We start from the raw sequence: 21,130 nt of genomic DNA, 5'->3' as shown, positions 1-21,130 counted from the left end.
AAAGAACATGTCTTTTTGGGGTCCAAAGGGTGGAATGTGCTGGTTAGAATCTGTTGTGTACCCCAGAGAAACCATGTCCTTTAATTCTCATTTAGCATGATTGGGTGGGAGCTTTTTTATTATCCATGGAGATGTTTTGGGTGGTTACTTTTGATTAGATGGTTTCCATGGAGATGTGTCTCTACCCATTCAAGGTGGGGTTTGATTACTGGAGTCCTTTTAAGAGGGAGCCATTTTGGAAAAAGCTGTAGAGCCCACACAGCCAGGGGCATTTGGAGATGAAGAAGGAAAAATGCCCCTGGAGCAGCTTCATGAAACAAGAAGCCTGGAGAGAAAGCTAGCAAATGTCACCATGTTTACCATGTGCCATTCCAGTTGGGAGAGAAACCCTGAATGTCATTGGCCTTCTTGAACCAATGTATCTTTCCCTGGATGCCTTAAATTGGACATTTCTGTAGCCTTGCTTTAATTTGGACATTTTCACAGCCTTAGAACAAGTAAACTTGCAACTTAATAATTCCCCCTTTTAAAAGCTGTTCTGTTGCTGGTTTATTGCATTCTGGCAGCTTGCAAATGAAAACACTCTTTATCAGTATATAATGACTGTCTTTGTCCCTCATAAAAGTTTTCACTTAAATTCAATTTTGTCTCATATTAGCATAGCTACCACAACTCTGCTTTGGTTACTACTTGCATAGTATATATTTCTCCATCCTTTCACTTTCAACCTGCATAGGTCTTTGAAATGAAAGGTGTGTCTCTTGTAAACAGCATATAGTTGGGTCAGACTTTGATATCCATTTCGCTAATCTCTGCCTTTTGACTAGAGAGTAATCCATTTACATTTTAAGTAACTACTGATCATGCAGGAGGTTCTTTGGCCATTTTTCTATTTTAGTCTTTTGTTCCTTTGTTCTTCCATTAATGCTTACTTTCATATTTATTTTATTTTATTTATTGCACCACATTGAGTCCCTCCTCATCTCTATCTCAATATATTTTTCATCCATTTTCTTTGTGTTACCATGGCTTTAAAATTTGACATCCTACATACATAGCAGCCATACTTAATTTGACACCGACTAGACTTCACTAGCACACGCATACACTGTATCTATCCATCCTCCATCCTCCCATTGGTTTTGTATGTGTTACATTGTATCTTCATACATTGCATGTCCAAAACCACAGATTTATCTAGTGGCATTGACTCCTTCAGTCTTTGTTTTTCTGGAAATGTCTTAAGCTCTCCCTCATTCTTCAAAGAAAATCTTGTCAGATGTACAATTCTTGGTCAGCAACAGCTTTCTCTTAACCCTGTAAGTATTTCAACCCACTGCCTTCTTGTCACTATGGTTTCTGATGAGAAATCAGCAGTTGATCTAATTGGAATTCCCTCACAAATAGCATGTTCTTTTCTCTCTTGCAGTTTTTCAAACTTCCTCTTTGTTCTTTGCAGTCAACAGTTTAATCAGTATGTGACGGGGCATATTTCTCTTCAAACTCATCCCATTTTGTGTTTTTTGAGCTTTTTGGAGGTGCATATTCATGTTTTTTGCTTAGTTTTGGAAGTTTTCTGCCATTATTTCTTTAAATATTCCTTCTGCTTCTTTCTTTTCTTTTTGGGATTCTCAAAATTTGTATATTGTATGCTTGATGGTGTTCCACAGGTCTCTTAGGCTATTACTGCTTTAAATAATTCTTTTTCCATTCTTCTCCTTTGCCTGCCTCATTTTAACTCTCTTGCTTTGAGTACTCTGATTGCTTCTTCTGCTGGCCCCAATAGACTGTTGAAATCCTCCTAGGAATTTTCATTTCAGTTATTGGTGTCTTCAATTCCAATAATACTGTTTGGTTCTCTTTTAAAAAAAAATTAAATCTGTTTCTCAAGATTTTCATATTGTTCATTCTTTGTTTTCCTGACATAGTTTTTTCAAAGACAGTGAAAGATTTTTTTTTGTTGGTTTTGGTTTTGTTAGCTCCTGATTGACACTTAAGGAAACTCCTCATTCAAACTCAAATTCAAGAACAGACATCTTAGGTAATAAATTTGTACAATATTGAATGTACAGTGTACAAAAAATACTACAAGACAAAGAAAGTGGTGGCTCATCCGAAGGAAGAGGATAAAAATACAGAAAACACTGATGAGGAAGACAAAGCTGTGGACACACTTGGCTGAGACTTAAAAAAAAATCCTGACTATGCTCAAGAAGATAAAGGTAAAGGATATTAGGAAATAACACATATTTTAAAAAACCTTCACTATTTTCCTGCTTCACTCTTCCCTTTCTCCTTTCTGCTTTCTTTCATCACTTCCCAAATTGATCTTTGTCTCAGGTTTTGCTTTTGGAGAAACCCAGATTTCAACACTATCTCCCACAGCATCAGATAAAATTTGGAAACTATTTTCACAGATGTAAGCATTTACTATAGAGCATTTTCAGAGCACTTATATCAGATAAGAGTCATGCTATTTCTTTTTCATAATTTGAATAAGTTTTTGCAGTACCCAAGATAGTAGTATCAAAAATAACCAGAATAATTTAAATACACGAAGAATTTTAATTATACTGCAATTGATGCACAAATTTGAGTAACTGCAAAGATATTAAGACATTATTCTAATGAGTACATCAACTGCACTACTAAGAAATGACTCAGACAAATATTGTCTTTATTCCAGTAAAGTAGATGTCGAACCAGTATTTTGCACGAAGAAAATAAAAATCAGACAAATACTCACCTGCTCTCCTAGTCAATATTTGTTAGGCATTTTGAGAAAATTCTAATTTTTAATGATCTTATATTATTATTTTTATGTTTATATCCTTTGATATCCTTTTATACCTTATACCTATATACCCTTTATATCCTTAAGTTTTGTAAGGTCAACTAGGGACAACCCATTACCAGAAGGAAAATCTTTTTAAATCACTTAATTAGGCATGTTCATATGCTAGAGATAATGGTGCAAAATGGTTTCCTGTTTATTCCCTCTTGACACCTATGAATCTCCCCTAAATAGGCACTGGGGAGACTTTTTGTTTTCCTGGCATCTCTCTTATTCCCCAGTTCTCCCCAGATTCCTTCCCGGAATCTTACAGCTTACTCTGTAATAATGGAGAATACTTCTTTGTTCTGCTCTCAGTCACTGGTTCAGGCTTTCAGTGCAAACTTTACATCAAGTTTCCCCTTGACTGAAATTGGTTTTGCGAGGGTTTGTTACTTCAAGGCTTTTGCCTAATCTGGCTTTGGAATGTCAGACATGAAAAGCAAACTTCAATTTCTTTCTAAAATTATCTACCATATACAATAATCTTCTTTATCATCCCAGTTTGAAATGGCTCTTTTACTAGAATATGAATGTTGTAGTTTGCTAGCTGCCGGAATGCAATATACCAGAAACGGAATGGCTTTTAAAAGGGGTAATTTAATGTGTTGCTAGTTCACAGGTCTAAGACCAAGAAAATGTCCCAATTAAAAGAAGTCTGTCAGAATGTTCAATCTCAAACATCCAGGGAAAGGTACCTTGATTCAAGAAGGCTGATAAAATTCAGAGTTTCTCTTTCAAGTGAGAAGGCACATGGCGAACACAGTTAGGGCTTCTCTCTTGGCTGGAAGAGCACATGGCGAACACAGTGTCATCTGCTGGCTTTCTTTCCTGGCTTCTGGTTTCATGAAGCTCCCCAGGAGGTGTTTTCTTTCTTCATCTCCAAAGGTCTCTGGCTGGTGGACTCTCTGCTTCGTGGTGCTGCTCTCTCTGAATCTCTTTCATTCTTCAAAATGTTTCCTCTTTTATAGGACTCTTATAAACCAATCAAGACCTACCCAAAGGGGTGGAGACATGTCACCACCTAATCCAGTTTAACAACCACTCTTGACTAAATCACATCATCCAGGGAGATGATCTGATTATAATTTCAAACATACAGTATTGAATATGTATTATTCTATCTTTATGAAATGGGGTTTTGATTAAAACATGGCTTTTCCAGGGGGCATACTTCCTTTCAAACCAGCACAATGAATAAGTACATAGTTCCTGGAAGATTAAGAGGGGGAAGAAAAATCCCATCATAATAGCCTCCAAGGGGAGCTTGTTGGATGCCCTCAAAAATAACTAATCCCTCTCTCCTTACACAATAGAGGGATCCTAGAGACTACCTCTGATTTATATAGGTTATCTGTACAGAATATACTCTGCTTTTTATAAGTCAATTCAGAGTTTGGGTGGATCTCCTGGTGCCCTCAGTTGACAATTGACAATTTCTCTTTCATTTCATGGTCTAAAATTTACATCTACCCTCAGTGTGCACACTTAATCTAAACCATTGCCCATGCTTTATTTCTGGACATATCAACTTGTTCTGTTTTGTCCAACACTGATACCTCAAATTAAATTTTGTGTAGAGTGGTTCCTTGTATAAAAGCAAGAGATGGATATCCCACTACTACCCAAGGTTTGAGAGCACTGGGTTCCTGTCCTCAAACAGTGTCCTACCCCCCTTATTTACTACCCAGAATCTGCATAAGCTAGAAGGGTAACTAAGCTCTGTTTTATATACTTGCTTGTATACCATGAACTAATCTAGTAATGACTATGGTCCGTACATAGAATTTCCCATGTCAATCAGATTACTTGGACTAAAGTTACTGAGAGCTTTGCTTAGATTGGAAAAATTACTTATCATAATGGTATAAACAAACTATCCTCAAATATTTTTGTCTTTGTGAAGTCGGTAGTTCAAGACCAGAAATCTGAGCATGTGTTCAATCTCCACTGAAACCCAATATGTTTCATTGAAATGCCACATTTCATTTGCCAAAGAACTGGTAATTTTCAAAAGTATGTCCAACCTAACTCTTATAGATGACTCTAGAACTTTAATGGGTCTTGTCTTCCAATGATCTGAGTTTAAATATAGCAGCACCTGTTGCTGAAAGCAATGAATGAAACCGTATATTTAAATCTTCTCCTGTTTGAGACTTTACTAAAAAGATCGTAAAGGACTAAAAAATATATAGACATATAGATATAGATGCAGATAAATATAGATCCTCAAGAACAAGGTGAATAGGAGAGGAAATATGGAGGAAGATATTTCATTTTGCATCCTGGAGGCCATTGCAGCCTAAAGTATGTGCAGAGGTAAAAGAGAAATAACTTACGTGGTGGTTTGGAGCTGTTCGTACCCAAGCAAAACATGTTCTTAAACTTAATCCATTTTGTGGGTGTGAACCCCTTGTAAGTAGACCTTTTGATGAGGTTAAGTTAAGTTGTGGCTCACCTCATTCAGCATTGGTCTTAATCCTATTCTTGGAGTCCTTTATGAGTGGAATGAAATCCAAACAGAGAACGAGAGAGAGAAAAAGCCATTAGAAGCAATAAATGAATTTCAACAGAATCTTAAAGAAAACTGAGAGGCCAGAAGAGGCTGCCATGTGCAACTACCACATGATAGAAAGGTAAGAACCAAGGATCACCGGCAGCCAGCCACAGAATGCCAATCATCAGAAGAAAGCATCTCCTTGAAGATGCCTTGATTTGGAATTTTCCTTAGCTTCAAAACAGTGAGTTAATAAATTCCCATTGTTTAAGCCAACTCATTGCATGTCATTTGCTTGAGCACCCAAGAAACCTAAAACAGCTTGACTTGACCTCTTGCCTTGAAGAACACCAGAAAGATTGAGGACTTAGAGAGAGTAAGTGTAGCAGAAAGTGTAGGTAAGAACCAATGTGGAAGGAAAGGAAAGGAGAATGGGTTATAAATCTATAAATGATTAGACCCCTTGCCTCTCTCTACTTACAAAAGTTAGAACATTCAGGTGCCTGACCTCACCCACCCCCATCCCATGGGCAGGAGTGTGGGAGAACAATATCTGAGAAAGTGAAATACACACTTGGAACATGCAATCATCAGAAGTAAAAAGAATGAAATTGATATAAGGTATTTAAAAACTGGGAAATAATTGACAATCTGAAAAAGCAAAACAGCCAAATCTAAAGACCCCATCTTTAGAAAACATCTAAAAACAGACATCGTGGGGAGTCAATTTCTACTTCAGTCAATAGAGTCTAGGTTTAAAAGATAAAATACTCAGGCCCAGAAACAGAGAAGAAGAAACACAATTTCTTACACTGTTATTAAAGACTGTCCTCAGCTCCCTGATCATCCTTTCTTTTCTTTTTATCCCATCTACAGTTTTTATTTATCCAGACTGCGCATAATAAGAAATAAATTTGATAACAAATATGCAAAGCTTTTTGAATATGCATACTTCCCTCAAATAACAGTATTCATGAAAAGGATGATCATCCTTTCTTAACTTTGATTGTACAATTGAGCAATATCCTTGTTTGCTGTCTAAGGCATATCATGCACTCTTACTCATCTCCAATATTTCCATAATTGACTTCATCACTTATTGAAATAATTGCTTCCAAATTAAATGCTACAACCTGGCCTCTATTTTGAGGAAAGGGGATGGGAAGAAGTTTTTATCAACTTCCTTGCTATTAATAAACCCAGGATTTTAATGGTATCTTTTTCTGTCAGCACTGGTCTACAGAGCAGAGCTACCACTGATCTTAATAACACTGGTGCCCTTCTCAGTAGCCAAATCATCATTGTTTTAGAGCATGATGTATATTCCAGAATACCTAGTGAAACATAGTCCTTCGATAGCTTTCCTAACTTGTACAATGCATGTATTCTAATTCATTCATGCCAACATGTCCACTTTTATGAGCCTTTTAATTTCTACTTTCATAGTCTGTCTCATCACTGCATTTTTTTAATCTAACTTAGTATGGATCATAAGTCATCATTGCTTCTGCATATCCCAACAGGGTTTGCTTTATCTTTCAGGGCTCTTGCTGGGGACCTCCCAAATAAAAAATCAAGTCAAATCCCTTTTCAGTCAACACTCTTGGAATTCAATCCTGTACTTACTTTTGCTGATCCTGCAGTAATTGATATCTAGGTTCTAGGGCAAAATTCCTTTTCCTCCTTTAGCAGATCTAGCACATCCCCCACTCAGTTACAATGTGGTTTCACTCAACAATTGGCTTCATGTAGGCAGACCTTGAGGGAGTGAATGTTATAATTGCAGGAGAGAGAGATGGCTGCATCATCTTCAAAAAATGTCAGACCTCCAGCTCTTCCTGGAGAAGAGTGGGCCACTTCAGCAGACTCACAGGGCTCAGAAAAGCTGAAGATTCAAGAATTTCCAGAAATCAACACATCTATCATCATTCTATTGTTTCACAAGCAGGACCCTGACTTTCACATGGCAGGCCTACCTTGGTTGAGAGCTCAACCTTTGTGGAACATGATTACTTTTTTAAAGTCCTGGGTCTCATCCCCAGCTTTCTCTACTCTACACCTGCAGGAAATGATTGCCCTTTATGTGCTACCAAGGTGACCCTTTAACTTAACACTGGTTTCTTATCAACAATCATTCTGTTTTCATTTACTTTTTAATCAGAGCATAAATTGAGCACAGTAATAGCCACCTAATTCCATGCTATATATAGTTACCATTTCTTCCATATTTCTAAAGCCCTACTATATCTCATGAGCAAATTTATTACCTTCCAGAAGCACAACATACAAGCTCATCACTGAGAATTTTAACATTTGGAGTGCTACCTTGGGACACAGGTTCTTTGTGATTCAGCTGTGACCAGAAATAGGGTCCTTATTCCAAATGGCAGTCAGTGATCAAACTCCAAAACCTCACCCAGTTTCTACTTTTTCTGAACTATTTCTGGTGCCAGATTGGTTTTGCTGGGAAGGATGGTCTGAGTTTTAGATTAACATGTGGGGCATTTTATAATGAGTAATCAAGGGATCCATACCTGTGGGAAGGGGAGGGCCAGGAAATAAAGTTGGGCTGAGGGAAAGTCTGAGCTCTGATGCAGTCCCAACAAAGGTCTCAGCTGACTTCTCTTGAACCTGGGGAGGAAAAGCTCATGGTGTGCTCTGGAGCAGGTATGGTCTTTCAGAATTGTCTCAAATTTAAACAAAAGGACCAGACCTTTATAAACACATGTTAATTAGTCATTGAATTATACATGTCCCCGAAGGAAGACTTGACTTTGGGCAAGACAGCTTGAAATAAGAGGCATCCCCCAAAATGGTGGCAATTGAGTGCAATCCTTTGCCAGCAGCTCCCAGTGGCTGAGAGAACAAGTTCTTCATTCCAGAAGGGGAATCTGCGGGCTCTATCATAGTATCTACACACTTGATAATTCCAGTATAAGGTCTAATTCTGTTCTTTGCTTATTCTGCCAACTCCACACAATGCCCTTCCTTAATATTCATTTTATTTTATTTTTTTGGCTGGTGATCTTTGATGGGTAACTCACTGATTGATTTTAATAGTAGTATTCCAAGGCCAGATTGTTTTTGTTTCTTCAGGAATACTAAGGATGTCATTGCCAAGGAGTCTTATAACCCCTCTGAGTCTTGGCTCAGTACTGAAGTCTGAGCCCTCCCCAACTCAGTGCAACATAAGATCAAAAATAGTAACACCATGTGAGAATCCACATTCAGAGCAACCCCACTCCTATTGGCTTTCCCTTGATAGGACCTGATTTTCCTGATCTTCTGGTCTCTGTGACTGAGGAAGATTCCTCTACCTTATTTGAAGCCCCAAAATGCCGGCAGTGCCTCTGGATAGGTGTAGACTAACCAAAGCAAGTTATTTTTTAGTGGACAGGTCATTCAGTGCCCTAGTCGGTCATAATGCTGAGGAAAGCACATATAGGCACAAAACCTTCGTCACCTGGCTCACCCCAACTCATCTTAGAGCTCGCCCATAAATGCCAACTCCCAAAGGAAGTGGGTTAGGTGTCACTCAGTGCTTCTCTCGGAGTTCATACTCATTTTTCCTCCCAACACATTACACGGGAGTTGTCTATTTACTTGTCTGTATCCCACGCTTATACAAGTGATTTGAGATTGGGCATCATATCTGCATTGTCCATCGTTCTTTATAACTCTAGCATGCAGCACAATGCCAAGTAACTAATACATAACCAATAAATGTTTGCTTAAAGAATAAATAAATACAATTTGGTACTTGACTTTCTATTATCTAAATGCTCTTTGATTCAGTGTGCTGACCTCCTCAAAGAAGAAAAGATGAAGTAACTTAACTACCAGTGAAAGTATTCTTTAGCATTCATGTTAATATCTCTTTATGGATTTGTAATGTGACTAGAAAACAATCTCTAAAGCAAGAGCTAACAATATATATTACATAGACATTATCTGTCATCATATTTTTTTAGGCCAGAGGCTTTTAATTTAGAATCTGACAGCAACATCACCATTGCATGAAAACACACTGTCCCTGCATTATCTAAAACAGCACTATGATGAACTGGCTGTCTTACTAATTTTCTCCGATTGTCCAGTGACTCATTTAATATTTCCTGTCAAACACTTTCTTCTCATTTTGATTATCTAAATGCTTAAACCTTCTGATGTTATTTATGCAAAGGGAAACATGTTGAAAGTGAGTATAAACCTAGTTCATTTGATAAGATACAGTTAGGTAGTATGAAATGTCCATAGCAATATACAGATGGAGAGAATAATTTCATCTTCTTTTTTAACTTAGTTATGCAATGCTCTATCAATTGTCTATCCATCTATCTATACACACATAAATAATAAAATAGGATATAGGATATATAAACATACAGGTAGATATTATCACATATTTAGAATAAAATCATATTTCTTTGCTTTTACCATTCACTCTGAAAGTGCTGCACACTGCTTTCTGAAATAGCCTTTTATAAACTCTGAATACACCCTTCAATTTATGGTGAGAATAGCTATTCTGACATAGCTCTTTGCAGCTAACGACTGTAAATCTTTGGGCCCGCCCTTCTTTCAGTTATCCTTGGCCAATTTACCTTGTTAGTAGGTGGCTTCTGGAATTACCTTTCTTTGTTTTTTATACATGTTCTTTGGAGAATTTCAAAGATAACCACATTTGAAATATTATCATAATTGTTTTCCAGGACTTTAGAATTTTAGATATCACCAAGTACTTACAGTTGCATACGATTATAGTTTAGATTTTCTGGCAATCATGCTGCTCAAGGAACTGGAACTGAATGTTATGTGAAAGCAGGTCTAAACTTATTAGATATGTACAAATTAAATTGTAATTTACCCAGTAGACCATTGATTTGCTCCAATATTGGAAGTCACGTCATCATCTCATTGCTATAATCCTAATGAGTGTGCTGACACAGATGATTTGTTTTTCTATTTTGTCAGTTGAAAAATCTCTGGGCAACCTTTAACAACATGGGCATATTGCATTTAATCATCAATTAGGAAAGAAAATACATATTTTAACATTGATTTCTCTATGAAATGCAACTGTGAATCTAGTTTTGTTTAGATTGTTTTTCTGATTTATCAGTGATCCGTTTCTAAATTAAAAAAAAAAAGTCTACTGTTTGCAGTTTTTCCTGGGTTAAATTTAAGATTGTAATGGTTATTAAGAGCAGGTTTTCCATAGTTAGCTAAAATGGCCCTGAAGATGAAATTGGCTCTGTTATTTTAAATTGCTTCTGAAGGTCAACAGTATATTTTCTGAGCATCTAAATATCTCTTTTTTTAATTATTAATGATTAGGTAATTGAATAAATGATATTTTGTAGGGTGGATATATCATTATCATAGTTGATACAAAGTAGTGGCATGATGGTTATATTTTTACTATTACTGACATGGCCATAGTACCAACTCAGGCAGGAATCAGAATCTCTGCATTTTAAAGCCAAAGAGTGTTTAATTTATTAAATTAAAATTTAATAAAGTAAATTTTGTTACAGAACATATAGAGACATATACTACGAATATGGCAATATGATATAATTTATAATTTATATATATATATATCACTGAGTGATACATAAATTGACAAAGGCCTAATCAGTGTCCTAAAAGCTACTATTCCTAAGAGAGGAGAGAACAATAATCTTATTCTTTTCTCTCGCCAACAGCTATAAGCTACAATGCAATACTTACTTATGGATTGCGATGCTAATTAATTATTCCACCCATTGAAACGTGTTGTAATTTGCTTGCTTGAAAAAGAAAATCATACTTCCAGATTGGGCTACTAATTTAGGCCATCATATCAATATTATGCATAAGTATACCTTCACTTTTTAAATTTGCAACCCTGTGAAATCTGAATAGCTCCTTTAATCAGTGAAAAGAAAAAAATGATTTAGTTATAATAAAAGGTTTATAGCATGACCTGTATAAAAATATTCTTAAAAAACCTGAATTTTATAGTATTAATGCTTTAAGAAGAATAGAATGCAGTGATTTTCTTAAGGAAAAACAAAATAAATATTTGTGTAGCAATTTTTCAGTTTTCAAAAATAGAAATATCCTATACCTTGGGTAAGTTATGAATGGGTTCTGGTTTCTCTATCTGTAAAACTGGAGTAATATTAGAATCTACCTCATGAATTTTGTGAGGCTTAAATGAGATAATACAAGAGAAGTGTTTAGAAAAGTGATTGGCTCCACAAAGGCTATTGTTATATACTAACTGTTACTAAATATTTAGAGACTATGAAAATACAAAAATATTCCCAATTAATGAGTAGAATATCTGATTCTTCTGTCATTTCCAACTTCTATGTAATTGGTATGATTCTTTGGCAGTTCTGCATATATACAGCATGCCCATATATCAAAACTTGTAAACAAAAAAGAATATATATACATAAACTTACATAAAATTTAAGAGCAAGCTAGGATTGGAAAAACCTAGACTCAAATATTAGCTCTGCCATATGGTACTTGAGTGGCTTGGGCAAGTTATTGAACCCTTCTCCTGTCTAAATTTCTCCATTTACGAAAGCACTCTAACAAAGGTTCCTGCCCTATTATTATATTGTGGTGGTTATTATATGGGAAAATATAAGAAAAGTTCTTGATGCAGTTCCTAGTATCTAAATTTTCAAAGAGAAGAGAAAAGTTGCTAACATTTTTATTCAAACTTTAATCTAGAAATTTTGGCACTTTGTACAATTAACACAAAATATATGCTGCAATTAACAAAGGTATCTTCAAAGGCTCATAGAAAATGGAAGAGAAGATAGGTAGAAGGAAGCCTTGCTTTCACTAAGAAGCTCCAGTCCTAAAGATTCCATATTCTTAATGCTGCCCCTTCGATACAACCCATTTCTTCCCCAAGCTGGTGGTTGTGGCTGGCCCAGGCAGGGTGATGATTTGGTTTTCCACAGCAAAGCAGAGATAGTGATGGAAAGAGGACATACATCTGCAAAACCTTACGCAGTTATTATTTTAAAAGTCTTTACCTTCTACATATTAGGGCTTTGGGTAGGTCCTCAATCATCTAGCTTAGTTGGGATTCTACTGTGTTTCCTGCTGCTACTTTTTTTGTTCCCTTCTCTGTATTCCTCTAATTCTGAAATTGTAAGTAAATTGGGAAAGAAAATGGCCTATAGACATCCCTCTACTTTGATATTAGGAATACCATTATAAGAATAGATTTTTCCTTAAGGAAAACATGTCTTCTGCAGCCACATAGTTAAAAGGCAGAGAAATAATAACGGAGCTGATTCAAAAAGCTTATGCATAGTTAATAAAATACTCATTTGCTGTTAGGCCTTCTGATTATTACTATGAGATTTCTGACATATAAGCTCTCACTTTGTTATGCTTTCCATTTGTCAAAAATCTGTTTATTATTTGCTCCCTACCTACCAGAAGAAATTTTGCTTAACAAATAATAGAAATAACTCATATGTTTTTGGTGAAATCATTGGCTAATTTCATCAGTATTCCCACAGCAATGTGATTACCCATATTCTAGAAAGAAAATTCAAATTTCACATTTCACTTACCTACTGCATGCATTTTCCTGAAGACTTTCTTCCTTTTGGTTTCTATCTTTGTGTTCTAATTTGGATTGTTCCTCTCTGGCCTGCCATGCAACTTTCGTTCTGTGAATGACCTCCAACCCTTTCCTGTGTTAGATGCATCATTTCCCAATTATTCATATTTTTGCCTCCTTAATTTACTCCTTAATTTTAATGAATCATATTTTCCAAGAACTTGTGCTCTATTGTCTTTTTAGTAGGTTTATTACTCATTTTATCCCTCTGCTGTGAGTTAGTAAAGAGAAAGGAAATGGACCCTGTATTAGCCAGGGTTCTCTATAGACAAAGAATCAGCTGGAGATATCTGTAAACATAACATTTTAAAAAGCATCTCACATAACCGTGGGGATGTAGAGTCCAAGGTATAGGGCAGGCAGGCTGCAAGCTGGTAACTCTGATGAAGATCCTCAACAAACTCTCAGGAGAGTCTGGCTGGGCAACTGTGGGAATGGAAGAGTTCAAAATCCACAGGGCAGTCTGTGAAGCTGGTGACTCCAATGAAGAGTCTGGATGAATTCCACAGGAGAGGCTCACCAGCTGAAGCAGGAAGAGTGACTGTCCTTTCTGAATCCTCCTTAAAAGCCTTCCAGTGATTAGATTAAGTGTTATTCATTGCAGAAAACACTCTCCTTGGTTGATTACAGACACAATCAGCTGTGGATGCAGCCAATGTAATCATGATTTAAGTCCATCAAATGACCTCATAGAAATAGACAGGCCAGCACTTGCCCAGCCAGTCAACCAGGACCACCACTGGCCAAGTTGACACATGAACCTGACCGTGGCAGACCCACATATGAGCAATACCTTTACTCTTCTCCTCTCATAAACATTGTTTTAAAAAAGAATATGGAATGCAGGGCCTATCAATGATAAGACTGATATTCTGCCTTGAGAAGATTACCTTCACCCTCAGCTTAAATAGACAGAAACTTCTAAATTGAAAACTAGTTAACTCCGTCTATTAAGCAGTATCTTGTGAATCTAAGAATAGAACATATTTGAGGGAACAATTTTTTTCAGTAACGAAGAAAAGGGAGTTTTGGAGACACCACAAGAAATATTAGTACAATAAGCTCTATTGAGCATTTTGAAGGAATGCTTTAATTCCAATGATTGTAAGCCTAGTTTCTAACTATACGGTAAGACCAGAACTATGGAGAAATGCCAGCTTAGGAAATTGAAAAATGCTGTATTATTTTTCTCCCCAGTTTTAATCTTTTCATGCTTCATCTTCTTACCTTGACGCATAGCAGGGCTGTTAACTGATATTAATTTTACCCTTTTACTTTTTTTTAACATACCTTTAATAGGTATTCCTGTGTCAATGCAAGCCACTTATGAGATGACTAAATAGAAGTTGGAAGGTAAGGTTCTAAATAACCAGCCAAATTGGCCTTTGAAGTCATTCTCAATTGACGGTATTGAATAACCAAGAATAAATGAAATGATAATAATAATAATACCATTTTAAAGGTTATTCACACGAACATGAATGAAAGTAGTTTTTAAAAAAATAGGCCATCTATTTGTTCACTTGTATAGCCTCCATTCTCATCTGAGTACCTGTCACACAAAAGGAAGCCAATAAATATTTGTGGCTGGATGAATACTCCTTTTCAGCTTTCAAAATCTCTGCTTTTATTTAAGGATTCTACAGTATATTAGCTAATTTTCCATCAGATTCACTTCATTGTTCCTTTGTAGCTCCAGAATCAGCTTTGTCCCACTAACCTTACAATCGTAGGGTTAGATGTCACTTCATCTAAAAGCTGGCAACACTTTACTCCATATACAAGTATTGCTGCTACTGTTTACCATATTCCTACTAAAATAATACACCTGTTATCTTTATTATTTTTGCTATTATGATGTTAATGAAGAATGCTGCTGCTGTTGTATATAACAATGATGGCAAAAATTGCAAATATGATTTACTACACTGTATTTTTTTTTTTTTTTTGCATGAGCAGTTGGCATCAGGAATCGAACCCGGGTCTCCAGCATGGTAAATGAGAACTCTGCCTGTTGAGCCATCATGGCCCACCCTGTATCCTTCTTAAACCAGATTTATCCTGCATCCATCTAAGTTACTTATATAGAGGGTTCAATGCACCTTAAATAAGAGCAAAACTACTCACTCTCCACTGTCTAGCTTTTCACGTAGATGGAATTCATCGCAATTTCTTCATTCCTTTCCATTCAAAGGGCTTCTGTTTCTCATACTGCTTTCTTAAAATTCCTAAAGAATCATCACATTCCTCTTTGGGATGAGGGAGGGGAACATGTTTTGATTTTTCATTCAGTTAGGATACCAACAGGAAAGAGCTGGCACACTCAAATTGGGGCTGTTTGTAGCGTGTATATTTACAATGTAGTTACATAAGATGTGTTTAATTTTTCTGGCAATAAGTTGTGACAACATGTATGAAATATTTTCTACCAGAAAAGCCCAATGGTAGCTCAGTTCCAAGGATATTTACTGGGGTACAACCACTATAGGCACCCTCAACTAATATATTCAAAATTCCAGAATACCAGGAGGAAGGAAGGTGTTCAGTATAAACCACATCTTTGAACAATTCAGGGACAGTGAGTCACTGTTAGAAGTTCTGGGATGGTAAAAGCCTCCCAGAAATCCAAATTCTAAGATGCCAGCCAAGCTCCAATCCTCCAAGTAGAATTTGTGACAGTCTCAGGGCTAGTATTTTAATTGTTTTCTACATGCCATGGTAATTAACTGTCAGCGACTTGTTCTCCCAACACCTTGTTGTCTGCATATACTTTATCCCATGCCAACTCTGGTGATAATTTGAATAATTGTGGTTTCCTATAAGCCATGAATTTCCTGTGTCTTACTTTCCACTGGCAAGGAAGTTGTCTATGTGTTCCTTGAATACATGGTAAAAAAACTCAAGAATCCTAGTTTGAAACTCTGTTTCTTAGAGTCACACTCAATACCAGTCAATTAAGTGCCAAAAAGAAAATAAATAGAATAATCAAAATTGAGGTATGTGAAGGGTGTTTTATTTACATAAGCAGTAATTACGATGGTTAAAATGGGTGGACCACAAAGCATTATGCAGAAACAGAATTAATGGCAAAAGATATGTCACCGCACTAGACACTACGTGTTCTGGGTTCATTTGAGTCCCCCAAAAAGATAAATAGAAATCATAATCTGTAGTCCCTCAAATTTAACTTTATTTGGATATAAGGTCATTACAGACAGAATTAGGCAAGTTAAAGTGTGGCCATACTGTACTAGGGTGGGCCATTAATCCAATATAGCTAGTATCCTTATAAATGGGGGAAGGAAACACAGACAGACATAAGAGAGAAGAGGCCAAGCGATGATAGAGGCAGAGATTGATTGTTCAGCAACAGATGGATGCCAAGAATAGCTGGACACCTCTGAGAGCCAGAAGAGAGTGCTGGGAAAGTCACCATCTAAGCTATTTCCCTGCTTTCACCCACCCCTCCACCCTTTTCTGTTGTGCACAGATGTATCAGTATGTTTCCATTCCACAACCTACCAGGAGATGCTAAATATAACAGAATAGCCTGACCTACCTTAAACCTTAAATCAGAAACAAGCATCCCCACATGCTAATCAGCATCTGTCAGTGGTAAGGCCCGTCCCCCTGGCTCATATAAATATGCTGCCCTAGCCCTGCACATTTCTGCCTCTCCTCTCTGACTCCAAGTGGGGCATGTGGAGCCTCCATTCACCAATCCAGTCTCAAGTCGTTGACCTTTCTGGGAGACTAGCCATGATGGGATTTCTTCGTTTGCTCTTTTGGGTCCTCTGGCTGTATAAGTTATAAAGCCGTCATCTGCTGAAAGTTTCTTTTGGGTTTGAGCCTGTGTTCCCACGACGTGCCATATACTAACCCGTTCCAAGACAGGCACAGGATAGATTCTTCCCCACATACTTTAGAGGGAGCTTGGCCCTTCTGACATCTTGATTTCATATTTCTAGCCTACAGAACCATGAGGCAATAAATTTCTGTTGTTTTGAGCCATCCAAAATTTGGTAGTGATTTGTTCTAGAAGCCCTAGGAAACTAAAACACTAGGAAGCAAGTTGAAGGAAAGTTTTCTAAACCCAGAAGGAGAAAGGGTTATGTTGGACAGGTGACCCTAGGAGGAGAAGTGGCCTTCTCTGGGAAACAGCCAGCCAAGCATAATATCACAGAGTCAAAACTGGGAAAAATGACTACCCGTAGCTTACTCTCCTCTTTCCATCCCATCTCCTACAGGGCTCTCCATTGGCTCAATCCTACCAGAAGCAATGGGGCCAAAGGGCGTGGGAGCCCATTGCTATAATCAGTACAGGCCAGCCTCTCAGGCTGAGGGCCATTTGGAAAAGACTAGAGAGTTAGACGGGCAAAAGAATATATTTAGCAGAATTTGTATTACATTTCTCATTTGCCAAGAATTTTGCAACCATTGATTCAAACATTTTCTGACATTTCACCATCTTAAAGAATAATTCTAAAAATGAGTGACAGGTAATGAGTTTTCTTTCTCCTTTCTGAGTAATTTTATCACTTTCCATCCTCCAGTTTGCCTATATATAAAAATTTCCTTTGACAGCTTCTTAATTTCTGTTTTTCCCACCATTACATTTTCCCATTTATTTTCACTGTTAAAAATGTCTGAATGTCCTTACTATGTATTTAGATCATTTTGTATGAAGCACATCATGTTGTTTAAAGCTTCTAATTGGCGAAAGTTCTGTATATCTTGTTAAATTAATACAATACGTAACTCAGCACTCCATGCATGTAAGTATGGCATTCATGTTTTTTCCCATTGCTAAAATCTGGCTCAGGAAGATGCTCGGTAGAGAAAATTACAATAGCTTGAGATTCTCATCAGTTTTCTGCTGCTTGCCAGAAACAAGTCTTGATCAAAGCAACCTCTCTCAATTTCAACAATCTCATTTGCAGTGTGAAGAGCTTGGATGCAGTGACCTCTAGGATCCCTCCTAGGTTTCAGAGTTTACTTACTTATTTCAATTCAGACTCTTTTTAGCCAGGCCCAAGTCAGGTACATGGCGCGCCTTCTAGAGGATATGCAATTTCTACGTCAGTTTATTTGCAGATGCAAAGTGTTCTTCTGAGAGTCAAGTCTTCAAAATTCAGCTTATGTTCCTGTTTAATTTTATATGTGGAAATTAAAAAGTGAACACGTCCCTGAATTTCATGGGATTTCCTCATAATTCCATCAAAATGATGTATTGGGTTATATTTTAATAGTAAACTTGTACTCTTGTCTGGAATTTACTATGCCAAGTTTCATCCTTTACTTTTTATGGCATGTAAGATCTGTATTAAACATGTTAGAGCATGAACATTTCCAGCGAATAATAGTTACATGACAAATTTGAGTTTATAAGATGATCTTTGCTTTTTGCTTTTTTTTTACCATGCAACTAGCTGCTACTTCCAACTGAAGCAGAAGGAAGCTTTTTTTTTACTTTTTAAAGTTTTTACCGCTGAAGAATGGGCTAGGCCATGTAGTGTATCAAAGCCCAGAGTAGCTGCATGTGAGCAGCAAATTGAGTGATAAGAGACTGGAGTGTAACAGAATTCATACAGAAAATTTTAAAACCACCATGAAAGTAAACACTATTCATCCTGTTCATCCCACTGCAGAAAAGAATAAAATTAAGAATGAGGGAGTTTTGTTCTTATTATATATAAGAAGCACTTGCTCTTTTATTTTTATTATACATGGGCAGGCACCGGAAATCGAACCCGGGTCCTCTGGCATGGCAGGCGAGCATTCTTGCCTGCTGAGCTACCTTGGCCTGCCTGTACTTACTCTTTTTACCAATGAAGAAAAATTAAAATAGTCCATTCTCCTGCATTTCCCATTCCTCACCACACAACAGACCCACACACGTACATACACAGAGATACACACACACGCACACACACACACAAGCCAAATCAGAGACTGTATGAATTTTTATGGGAATTTAAAAAGTGTAAAATGGTCCAATGTTTCCCGCTGCCATCAAATCTGGGTACTATAGCAAGTAGCTATATTAATTTTCCTATAAAGAATTCAGTAATCACTTAACCAAATACAATTATTTAGCGGTTTCTCATGTTATGTCATGCACTGTGATAAGTGCTAGAGACATAGTAGTAATCAAAAACAAAATGACATGTGCTCATTTATCATGGAAGTTACAGTTTTTTTAGTGGAAAATATATTTTAAAAATACAAATAATTAGGTTAATCATTAGGAAACGTGCAATATAAGTATCAAAGAGGGCCCAATATAGTCCTGGAGACAAGGAAAAAAATACCCTAAGAAGTTACACTAATGCTAGAAATGAAAAATACATAACCATCAGCTGGACAGAGAATGAAAAAGCAAACTCCAGCCTGAAGAAAGAGCAAATATGAAGAATATATCGATTCAAATGAGCATTGTTGGAGGACAGAGAGCAAGAAAGAGCACAGCTCTAGGTAAAGCTGGAGAGATGAGTGTTTTGGACAGTGTTAAGGATTTTGACTTTACTCTGAAAGAGATAATTATTGAGGGAATTTAGCAGAATATCATAACTATAGTTCTACTTTCCCTGTTTGATTAGATCTTGATGTCTCAGTAAAGAATGGTAGTGAAGGTTGCACAGCACTGTGAATGTAATTAACAGCACTGAGCAATGTGCCTAACAGGGAAAATTTGTAGATTGCATTTATGTCACTAGAATAAAAATTTTTAAAAAGGCTAAATCTGGGCAGTGCGATGGTGGCTCAGGGGCAGAATTCTCGCCTGTCATGCCAGAGACCTGGGTTTGATTCCTGGTGCTTGCCCATGCAAAAAAAAAAAAAAAAAAAAAGAAATCCCCAAAAAACATAAAGCTGTACAACTCAAACGGTGAACCCTATTGTAAATGATGAACTATAGTTAGTAGCACAATTATAAAAATGCTCTTTCATGATGTGTAATAAATGTGCCACGCTTAAGGAAAGATGTTAATAAAAGGGGGTTATATGGGAACTTTGTACTTTATGTATAATTCTTCTGTAAATCTACCTCTTTAATGGAAAAAAAATGCATCATTTTGGCTTCTCTGAAAAAATTATAGAAGCACCCAAGGTTAGAAACTTTGAGACTCCAGTTAAGAGGCTACTATAGTAATCCAAGTGAAAAATTTCTTTGCTTAGAAATGTGCTGGCAGGAATGGAATTAAAAGTATGTTTTCGACAAATACTTAGAAGGCAAAATTGACAGGACTTGCTGACTTATTGCATAGAGAGAGGTCAAAGAAAGAGAGAATATAAGAACAACTCTTAAGATTTTAAGTTGAGGAATAATAATAGTGATCCTTTTTGAACTATTGATGATTTGACTAGTTAATATATTAAGTACATATAATACTCCTTGGAAAAAAATAAGTGCTTAATAAATGTTAGATTATCATCATCAAAATATCCTAGAAAACAGGTTTTGAGTACAAGTAGGTTCATAGCAGAGTAATGAGAAGCTTCAACATTTAATAATCATCTAAGAAAGAAAAAAGATTGTGAAGAGAATCCAGAGAGTATGAGGCAATGGAAGACTAGTGACGAAGAGTTGTAGGAAGACATCAGCCAGTTATTCTAGAAATAACTAAAAGATCAACTTAGATGAGAACTGAAAAGATGTCTATTGGACTTAATGACATTGTGTAGTCAGGGCTCTCTAGAGAAACAGAACCAACAGGAGAGATCTGTAAATATGAGACTTATAAAGGAATCTCACACAACCATGGAAATGGAAGAGTCCAAAATCTATAAGGCAGGCTGCGAAGCATGTGGCTCTGATGAAGGGTCTGGCAAACTCTACAGGAGAGGCTCACTGACTGAAGAAGCAGTGAAAGAGTCCTGCTTCTTCCTTAAAAGTTTTCAACTGATTGAATTATATTATTGTGGGAGACGTGCCTTAGTTGATTGCAGATGTAATCAGCCAAAGATGCCATCAACTGACTGATGATTAAATGCACCAGACTTCCAACCATGAGATATCCTTGCAGCTTGCCTGACCAGACAACTGGGCATCACCATTCGGCCAAGTTGACCCCAGAACCCAACCATCACATGAATGTCATTTTTCACCTCAAGGTCATTTAAGTGAAATATTGAGAGCAAAAACTCAACAGGCATGTTT

This window comes from Tamandua tetradactyla, chromosome 22, assembly GCF_023851605.1.
Source record: "Tamandua tetradactyla isolate mTamTet1 chromosome 22, mTamTet1.pri, whole genome shotgun sequence".
NCBI lineage: Eukaryota > Metazoa > Chordata > Mammalia > Pilosa > Myrmecophagidae > Tamandua > Tamandua tetradactyla.
This window is presented reverse-complemented; position numbering follows the sequence as displayed.